The following is a 10,347-nucleotide window of genomic DNA, read 5'->3' as shown; positions in this document are numbered from 1 at the left end:
AAAAAGTGAGGGTCAGAGACTTTAAGCCATTTCCCATAGGTTATACAACCAGTAAGTGGGGAAACTAAGATTTAAACCCAGGTCTCCCTCCTGATGCTGTCAAGTACAGTAGATTAAGTGATGAGTTTGCCTAGTAAATTACGTGAAATGTGTTCTGTGGTCATGGAGCAGAGTATTCAGCCCCAGCCTCAGGAAATAAATTACCCAACCAACCAATGAAAAGGATCAGGTCATTAGTCCTTTAAACAGTTAGCAGACTAACAAATATGTCTATTCAGTTGTTAATCCAGTGCACAAATATTTATTGAGATATCTGCAAAGTGGTTAGGAGATACCCAGAATAATAAGACATAGGTCCCAGCCACTGAGACATCTGTAATCTTGTTGAGGAAACATAGCTTATGAATGTGAAAATAGTATAAAATAATAATGTAAGACATGTTCAATATATTCAAATCAACACAAAGTTAATCAAAGACAAATCAAAACACAAACCAAAGACAAGTTTAAACTGAATGGAGAAGACTCTGTCAATTTTCTTTTCTGGAGAACAGAAGAACATTGGATGAGGAGTTGGGAGGTCAAAGTCAATTCCAGGACTGCCATTAATTTACTTTGAGTTCCCCTGAGAAGTTTTAACCCTTATACTTAGGGCTTCCTTGTCTGGAAAACAAAAGGGTTAAACTATTATTACCTCTAAAATTCTATAACTCTAAATGTAAAACATGTATGAGACTTTTAGAGAGGGTGGTTAGCTAACTGCTACTGATGTCATCAAGAATTTAAATTGCACCAATAAGGCTAGCTAGCTAGCATTTAAGTAGCACCTAATATAGGCCAGGGACTACGCTCAGCATGCTTTACAAATATCCGTTTTGATCCTCACAACAGTCCTGTGAAGTAGGTGCTATCAACTCCATTTTACACTTGAGAAAAACTAAGGCAAGTAGAGGTTAAATGACTTGCTAAGAGAACCCCAAATTGGGTCACAAAGAGTTGGACATGACTAAACAACCACGAAGCACTTATAAATATAAGTTGTTATCTTTTTTATTCTCTCTACTTAGGCACTCAGACACACAAGCTCTTTCTACCAGGACTAATAGCTGCCCCTGACAGATAACACAAGATTAGGATGTTATTTCCTAGCTAATCTGCCATGACATGAGCATGTGTCATCATAGAATGTCCTGGCTTCCCTTATGTTTTTTACCAATATTTGAACAGAAGGTACACTGTGATGGTGGTGAACAAGGATGGAGGAAGAAAAAGGATAACTGTCATATATATGTGTGATAGTACAACATTCTTAATTGTTCTGTGCCATCAGTGAATTAGCTGGATTTTTAATGTAACTGAAATTTAACACTTTACCAGTCCTTTCCATTTTTAACATTTTTGGGGGAAGAAAATCATTCTAAAACATATTCCCTTCTATCTTCTTAAACTGCATATTTTGACCACAATTCAACTTTTTGTCGGTGACTCAGGGTCATTTTGAGCATCAATTTTAATCATTTTCATTTGGAAAGCATCTCATATTTTCTTTTTCTTATTAAAATGTCATCTTAAATTTAGTAAACAAGAAAAACACATACAAGCAAAACAAAAATGAAATAGTATGTAAAGCTCTAAGTTTCAGTTTAGTTTATTTACAAAATGTCTCTATTCAATTTTGCTAAATCATAACAAAATGTATCCATGTTGCTTTCTGATTCTTTTTTTGGTATATTTTGTCTAATTTTTGTTATTCTTTATGTAGTCATAGTCTTTGTTCTGATTCTTTCTTAATCTACATTGTTTCATGTAAATCCATTAATATGTATTTGTATCCTCCATATTTGTTATTTCCTTTAGTGTAATCATATTTTGTAATGTGAATATTTCATAACTTTTTCAGCTACTCTCCATACTTTGGACATGTATGTTGTTTCTAGATTTTTTCTATTACATATAAATCTGCTTTTGTTCAGAAAGATCTTTATTTTCCTTTTTTTATAACAATGTGAGGGAATATCTTGACTAGAACAGGGCTTCTTGACCTTTTTTGCATCACAAATTCCTTGGGCAGTGGTAGAACCTATGGACCCCTTATTACAAGAATGTTTTTAAGAGCATAAAATAAAATACATAGGGTTACAAAGGAAACCAATTATGTAGAAATATAGTTATTAAAATAACACATATATTAAAAAAATCAATGAACTCCGGATTAAGAAACTTTGTACTAGAAGGATCACAAGATTTAAGGATAGGGTGGGGAACCTGCAGTTTCAAGGTCATATGCAATTTTCTAGATTCTCAGGTGCCAGCCTTTTGACTGAGTCCAAGTTTTACAGAACAAATCTTTTTATTAAGAAGATCTGTTCTGTGAAGTTTAGATTCAGTCAAAGGGCCCAAGTTGATGATACATGTGGCCTGGTCTAAGGGATCAGTTTTATAATTCTTATTGTTTACTAAAATAAGAGATTGTACTCATTCATACTTCCAGCAGCAATGTAATAAATAGTATGCCTATTTCTCCATCATCCCATTAACTTTGAATTTTATCCTTTTTAACCATCCTAGCCAATTAAATTGGTGGACCAAAGAGTTCTTTTCCTTTGCATTTCTCTGATTATTAATGAGCTGAATAGTCTTCAAGGTGATTATTGACAAGTTGTATTTCCTTATTTGAGAACTACCTATGCATATCTTTTGACCCTTTATCCTTTAGGGAATGGAACTTATTTTAATAAATTTGCATAAATTTCTTAAGATTTTGGATGTCAGATCCTTGTTAAATATATTTGTTTCTAAGTCTTTTTCTTTTTCCTTACTCGGTTATGGAGGTAACCCTAGGTTAGAGCTGTAACTAGAATTGTTTTTAGCTGGAGTGAAAACAGTAAAGGGGCAGCAGGAGTGCTCAGAGACAGTTCTCTGAGAAGTGTAGTCACATCAGAAGAGAGGAATAGTTTGGTTCTCACCCTTGTGGGGTTTGGGTTTTGAAGGTGGGCCAGAGAGAGGAATGACTACTGTGTCAAGACCCTCCAGGAGCTCTATAGTCCTCATGGCTGCACAGACTAGTAAAGAATTATGTGGGTCAGCGCTGGAGAGAAGGGCACCTCCTGGGGAGACAGTGTCACCCTCTCAGCCCCCATAACGAGAACTAGGGCATAATCCCATCAGCCTTAGGTAAAGCCATTGCTTTGCCCTGGGTTTTCAAAGGGAAGTGCTTGTTGAGTCAAGCTGTCCTATGTCCTCTGCTGGAAAAATTCTGAATACAGACCCAAGGATACATCTCTTTAGACGGTGGAATACCGTTCACTGCCAATCCATACTCTAGGGTCCCTTTCATGCTGTGATGAATCACAGTAATATAATTTTCTTCCCATAAACCATAGAGAAGTTATTGTGGTGTTTCAGTTGTGTCCAACGCCTTGTGACTCTATTTGGAGTTTTCTTGGCAAAGATACTGGAGTGGTTTGCCATTTCCTTCTCCAGTTCAGTTTTACAAATGAGGAAACTGAGGCAAGCAGTATTAAGTGATTTGCCCAGGGTCACTGGTTGTGTGGTTTGTCCTTTGCTCTTGAAGAGGACAATGACATCGGGAAGAGGATGCCATTATTTGCAAGTTACTTGCATTACAGTGAGGGAGGGGCTGTGCAAAGTCACCAGCCTCACTTTCTCCTCCAGAGCCATCTGGGTCCAGTGGCCAGATATAGATCAGGAAAACTAGAGATGGCCCAGGATGTAGTAGGAGACCTTAACCTTTTTTAACTAATTTTTTTTGAGTTCTCACTTTTAATGGGCAATGCCCATTTGGTGATTAGGGCTGTTTAAGTAGTGAGTCAAGGAATGGCCCCTTTAAATAAAAAAAAAAAATCAAACTGGGAGGGGGAGACCCTTAGGGTTGTTTCTGGCCAAGAGAAGAGCAATTACTAGTCTGTTAGTAAGTTACTGAGACCTGATCTGAACTCCAGAGGATGAGTCTTCCTGACTTCAGACCTGATGCTCTGTGCACTACACCCCCTAGTTGCCTCAGAGAGGTTATAGCTTTCATCTTCTCCACTGTCCCCTATTAGTGCTTCTGAACTCTGCCCCCCAACCCCCTTTTTGCTACTGCTTCCTTCTTTCCTAATTTTTTCTTCTTTCTTCACTCCTCTCTTCTTTCCTTGTCACGTCCTCCCATACTTCCTGACTATGCATAGTGGCTTAGCTTTTGCAGCCTTTATTGGTCAGTAAGAGTACTGCTTATTCTGGAAGCTATTGTGTATCATTCCCCTTCTTTCCTCAATGAATTCAGTGTCAGGCTCACACTCTTTCTCTCCTCCCCAGCTACTGCTCTCATACTAGGAGGCTTCAGTCAGTCATCCAGCAAACATTTATTAAGCACCTACTATGTGCTAGGCACTGGAGTGTGTCTACACTACATATTGACACTCCTTCAAATACCCTAACCTCACAGTTTCTCAACTAATTCATTTCACATGACCAATTCTTCCACCCAACCTCAGATATACACAAAGATATTCACACTCTTGATCTTGCCATCACCCACAAATTCACCACTTCCACATTCATGAACTTCCTGTATCTGATCACAATATGTTGTCATTCTACCTCTACTTCTTCTGCCTTGCAATCCCAAAATTTGTTCTTTGTCCACATTGGGATGCTGTGTCCCTTAACCCTTCCTTCTTTCTCAGGTCATCATTCCTGCACTAGTTAACACTATCCTCCCTTCCCCATCCTGACTCTTTGGTAAACCAGTTTAACTCTACACTGTCCTCTTCTTTTGAATCCTTTGCCCTCTTATCATGTTATTGATCTTACCCTGTAAAGTCTCAGCTTGGATCATTCTCATCATGTGCTGCCTTTGCTGTTACATATGTGTTGCTGAATGAATCTGGAGAAAATCTCAAAATCATGTTGACTGGGACCACTACAAACTTATGTTACATAACCTAAACTGGGCCCTCACTTTGTAAAGCAATCCTTTTACATCTTTTTAACTCACTGTCCTACTCACATAGTGGTTTTTCCAAACCTTTTCATCCCTCCTTTGACTTCCCATGTTTCCCCCTCTCCCATTCTCTCCCCTAAGAACCTTGCCTCATGTTTTTTTTTTTTTTAAAGCAATCGGGGTTAAGTAACTTGCTCAAGGTTACACGGCCAGGTGTTTCTGGCTGGGTGCTAAGTGTCTGAGCCCGGATTTTATCCCCCAGGTCGTCCCTGACACTGGAGACGGTGCTCTTACTGGCTGTGCTACCTGGCCGCCCCCTTGCCTCAGGTTTTACTGAAAAAAAAAAAACAAAACAAGGCCAAGGCTATTTTCCATGAGCTCTCTTTCCTCCCCTCCTCATTTCATATCACCAAGATGCCTCTTGCTGATGGCTCCTCTTTTAGTGCTGTCTCACATGAAGAAGTGGCCTTTCTTATATGCCCTGGCAAGTTCAGAAGAACAGGTATAGTTATGGCTATAGCTATATAAGAGCAGCTAGGTGGTGTAGGGGATAGAGTGCCAGATCTAGAGTCAGGAAGACTCATCTTCCTGTGTTAAAATCTGACTTCAGATGCTTACTAGCTGTGTGACCCTGGGCAAGTCACTTAATCCTGCTTGCCTCAGTTTCCTTATTTATAAAATGAGCTAGAGAAGGAAATGGCAAATCACTCCAGTTTCTTTGCCAAGAAAACCCCAAATGGGGTCACAAAGAGTTGAACATGACGGAAACAACTCAGCAATAATAATAGATAAATAGATTTATATGTTGTGTATATATGCAGATATATGTATGTATGTATGTATATATACATCTACACATATATAATATATGTGTATATACACAGACAGACAGACACATATACATACATATATATTTATATAAAACTCTAGACAGAGTCAGGCCCTGGGCAATGCTTAACTCCAGCATAGGGACAGAGTCAAGTCTCAGCAGTGGCAGAACCTGGCACAGAGACAGTAGCAGCCCCTGTAGTCGCCATGTTCATGCACAAGGGGGTGCAACTTCGACCCCAGAGGCCACAGAATGGTTCGTACTGGGACAAGCCTCATACAAGGGGGTAATGATTTGTCTGCTACCGTCCTACAGGTGACTCTGACTCATGATAATAAGTGGTGACTTTGCATAAGTATCATCATCAGAGCTATATTTTTGATGTGCGAACTTTGCTCCTGCTCATCATCTCTTTACATTGAGAAACTCGCTATTAATTGCAAAGTTTGACATTAGTCACACCAGATTGTTAAGATTTGACTCTAGCCTTTCAAAAGGGGGAGGTTAAGTCTGGGATCTCTGGTCTTCATTCCTCCATATTTGGTCATTTCCTCTTCAAAAGCCTCTTGAAGAATTTGTTTTCGTTGCTGTTCTATTTTAGCTTTTCTTTTCCTTCTTCAGTGCTACCAATGTTAGGCTTCTTGCATTTCCAAGGTCAAATTTGTCCAGTAACAACAGTTTTAAAGTCATTTATGTGGTAGAACATCCTCTAGAAGACTTTTAGGACCTTACCACCTAGGAGTAGGATGTGATGGGAACAATATACTATGACCCCACTCCATGCAGATTAGTCTAATTTTTCCTTAAAAAATATTGAGACTGTCTTCAAGATTTAATTGGCTCAAGGGGCTAAGGCTCAGGCTTGTTGATGTAGCTTCCGGGTCACCTGAGTACAAAAACATCCAAGAGGGGCTAGAGCTCCTCCCTTAGAATTCTAACCACATACCATCAGAACGACCAGTAACACCAGAACTGGAGAGCTAAGCCTAGATGAATTAAGGCTATGTATGTTCTTAGTGACTGTTACTTCCCTGTTCTCAAAGTCTTTCCCCTGCTATGGCTAAGTAAACCTTCTTTTGTTAATTGTTGAATGACCTATGAGTATCTCATTTCATTCCAAGTTTAGAGTTGAACCACCAGACTGGCCTGGATAGCTCTGGTTTATTATATTTCCCATTATTTATTAAGACAATTTAAAGTATAACTTTCCCTCTGGTCAAAATTTTTTTCATTTATCATTTTGATTTTTTTTTCACATTTGGTTTTCCTTTCTGTGTGAATTATTTAAACCCAGATTTTGTTATCATGTCATTCCCCTGAGAGCAAACATTTAATCATAAATGATTCATGACGTTTTCATATTGCTTATGGTTACCACCCTCCTGATAAAGTTAAAAAGAGTATTGTCTAACACTAAGGAGATTTTTCTGTGTGCCAGGGCTGAACAAACCTAATTTGTAACATGAGTATGTTATTATGATTCTGAACTTGTAACATGGTTATTCTTTTTTTAAATTAAATTTTACATTTATTTTTAGTTTACATAATTTATTTCCCCAAGATTTTGAGTTATAAATTTTCTCCCCATCTTTCCCCTACCCACCACCCCAAAACAGTGATCCCACTGTATACCCCTCCCCCAATCTGCTCCCTCCTATATCCTCCTCATTCCCTCTACGACTTTCTGGTAGGGCAAGATGGATCTCCACACCCCAGTGCCTGTATATCTTATTTCCCAGTTGAACATGATTATTTTTTTACACTATTGCTTATTACCCTTATTCTTTCCCCAAACTAGCCTCCATACTATCCCCCCAGGAGCACTTGACACATACACAGCTTGCAATGTATACTCACTGTCCATTATGCAATGTTGATTAATTCAGTCAAACAATTTAACTTTTTCTCTAGTGTAGCACCTCAAATGCTGAGTCAAATGACTGAAAAAACAATTTTCCTACAGGGAAGAAAAAAAAAACTTGCTCAGTGCAGAAACTTGCAAATCATTCAAGGACTGAAAAGTCTACATAGTTCCTGTACCAGGATTCACACATCTCAATATGGCTAATGGTTCAATGCAAGAAAATAATTCACTTTGTTTCTAAGGGAGGAAAATTAAAATGAAGCCAAAAACTTCTAACATCTAAAAATTGTCTTACAAATTCTGAGCTAGACCTGGAAGTTGAGACCAGAAATATATTCATGGAAAGATTCAGGTGTTTAAGCTTGGGATCCAGGTACCAAAATTCTGTTGACAAAAGGATTTATGCTGGGTATCTGGCAAAGTGAGACTCCATTCATTCATTTATTCATTCAAAATATCTGTAAGTACCTACACAGTGGTAGGCACTTTGTGTGTGTGTGTGTGTGTGTGTGTGTGTGTGTCTCTCTGTGCTCACTCATTGGTGGCAGAGATACAAAGAGGAATGATGGTATCTGCCCTCAAAGAGCTTACGATCAATTTAATACAGGTGTCAGGAGGTAGGGAGAGGTGGAAATAACTATAAGGCAGGAAGGGATATGAATGATTTGAATAAAGGATGTTATGTATCAGTTAACCAAGTAAAGCAATAATATCAATCAGAAAATGTTTTGAGGAAAGGGTCAAAGCCCATGCAAATTTGTCTCTTATTTTTCCCTATGAAATTTCACTTACATGCATGACATGAGCATACTTTAATTTGAGCATGTAATATTTGTAGACTTATAGGCATGCTGAGATGGTCCTTTATGTCCAGCATACATTAGCATTGGCTAAAACAGTGAGCTTCTGGTTAGAGAGCATAGTGTCTACTGTATCTGTGTTATGTATATAGTTACAGAGAGCTCAACTCTCTGTAACTATGCTTTCTTAATAAGTGTTTTTTGAAGCTTGTTATGACATTAAGAACATTCAAAAAGCATTCCAAGTCCTGCTTGACCTTTGAGTGTTGTGTTGAATGATCATGTTGTTGGCTATTTCTTAGGAACGGTTACAGACATGCAGTTTGTCAGGGAAACAAATTGTAGCAATAACACCTCACATGGCATTTTCTTCCATCATTTTGGGCACATCATTAAAGGGCATGATATAATTGCTTGTGTAAATTAGTTGCATTCAATAACATTATCCTACTGCTGAAGAGTATACTATCTCTTTTCTTCCCCCTTCCAAACCCTATAGCTAGTGTCTCTTGCTAAGATCAGAAATGAAACTGTATGCAGTACAACAACAATGATGAGGGCGGCGGCTAGGTGGCGCAGTGAATAGATCACTGGCCCTGGAGTCAGGAGGACCTGAGTTCAAATATGACCTCAGACACTTAACACAAAAGCTAGAAGTGTGACCTTGGGCAAGTCACTTAACCTCAATTGCCCTCCAAAAAAACAACAACAATAATGATGAGGATAGAGGTGCGCATAAAGAAGCTGGCCTTCTACATTTGCAAGAATTAGAAGTATTCAAGAAGTATTACTAAGCTCTGTAGCAATGGAATATTTACATGAAATCGAACAGAGAGCTGACCTAGTCAGGAAGATCCAGCTTTAAGATCTGCTTCTGACATATACTGTGTAAGCATGGGCAAGTCACTCAACTTCCAAGAGCTCCAGGTAATTACTGCTAAGACTATTAAGTTCCAAGCAGTTGTTGAATTGTATTGGAGGAGGGAGTTTCCATGCCTGAGTTCCAATCGCCCCACCTCTGACCCTGAACTCAAGTTCCCACCCCTGAAATCCCAGACTTCTGATTGTTGAGCACCTACTTTTTCTTATCTGGGCCTAGTCTCACTATTTCTATGCCATGGTTGTGTATGTAGTATACTTCTCACACCTGCTTTAATCAGAGCATCTCTGTGGTGTATCGAACAGAGCACTAGAATTGGGGTCCAGAAGACATGGCCTGGAATTTTGCCTCAGGTACTAACTAGTGACCCTGGACAAATCACTTAATGCCTTTCTGCCTCAAAGAGTTATTGTGAGGGTCAAAAGAGAGAATATGAGTATACCAAAAGTTCAGTGTTAAGCTTTAATAGCAAAGCTAAGACTTTTGGGACACCCTGTATATAAGAGCTTTGCAAACCTTGAAGTGATACACACACATACACACATGCACATGCAAGCTGTATTATTAGTTTTATCAAAAATGCTATTCCTCAAAAAGGACACATCAATCACCATTTCCTCTGACTTTCTTATCCAAAACATTCTTTACTGGCCAACTCTATCCTACTGTCTTCATCTACTACAATGTAAGCTCCTTGAGGTCAGGGACTTTGTTACTTGCTTGTATTTGCATCCCCACCGTGTCTAGCATTCTGACTGGCGCATAGTAAATACTTAATAAATACATTTTCATTCATTCATTAATTGAACAAGTCCAATGTGGTGGATGAATGATTCTTTAGAGAATAATCTCTATGGTCTAATAACCCATTAAGAATTTTTCATTTGTGATTTGTGTAGCTTATTGAGGTTTGAAAAAAAATCCTCACCCTGTTAGTCCTTAAGTATTGAGGGCAGCCACATTAGATGCCTTTCTTTTCCTTTGGACTCTGATGATGCTGTATTTCAAGAAGAAATGAAAGGGACCATT

The 10,347-nt window shown here is 38.6% G+C and overlaps 1 long non-coding RNA gene across 1 annotated transcript in view; it reads right to left on the bottom strand.

Moving 5' to 3' along the window:
* Positions 1-300: 300 nt before the first annotated feature.
* The window catches only part of LOC138158728 (uncharacterized), a 28,888-nt gene continuing 18,841 nt past the window's right edge, over positions 301-10,347 (bottom strand). Inside the window, exons 3-5 of the long non-coding RNA XR_011167717.1 lie at positions 10,247-10,315; positions 7,632-7,731; positions 301-663 (exon numbers count right to left, since the gene is read on the bottom strand). This is a non-coding gene — a long non-coding RNA (uncharacterized lncRNA). The remainder of the gene's footprint in view (positions 664-7,631; positions 7,732-10,246; positions 10,316-10,347) is intronic.

The sequence above is a fragment of the Petaurus breviceps genome, unplaced genomic scaffold (genome assembly GCF_028583685.1).
Source record: "Petaurus breviceps papuanus isolate PSGF00001 unplaced genomic scaffold, PetGlider_PUasm1.0 175, whole genome shotgun sequence".
NCBI lineage: Eukaryota > Metazoa > Chordata > Mammalia > Diprotodontia > Petauridae > Petaurus > Petaurus breviceps.
Note: the sequence above shows the minus strand (reverse complement) of the source record. Positions and strands in the feature narration are given on the sequence as shown.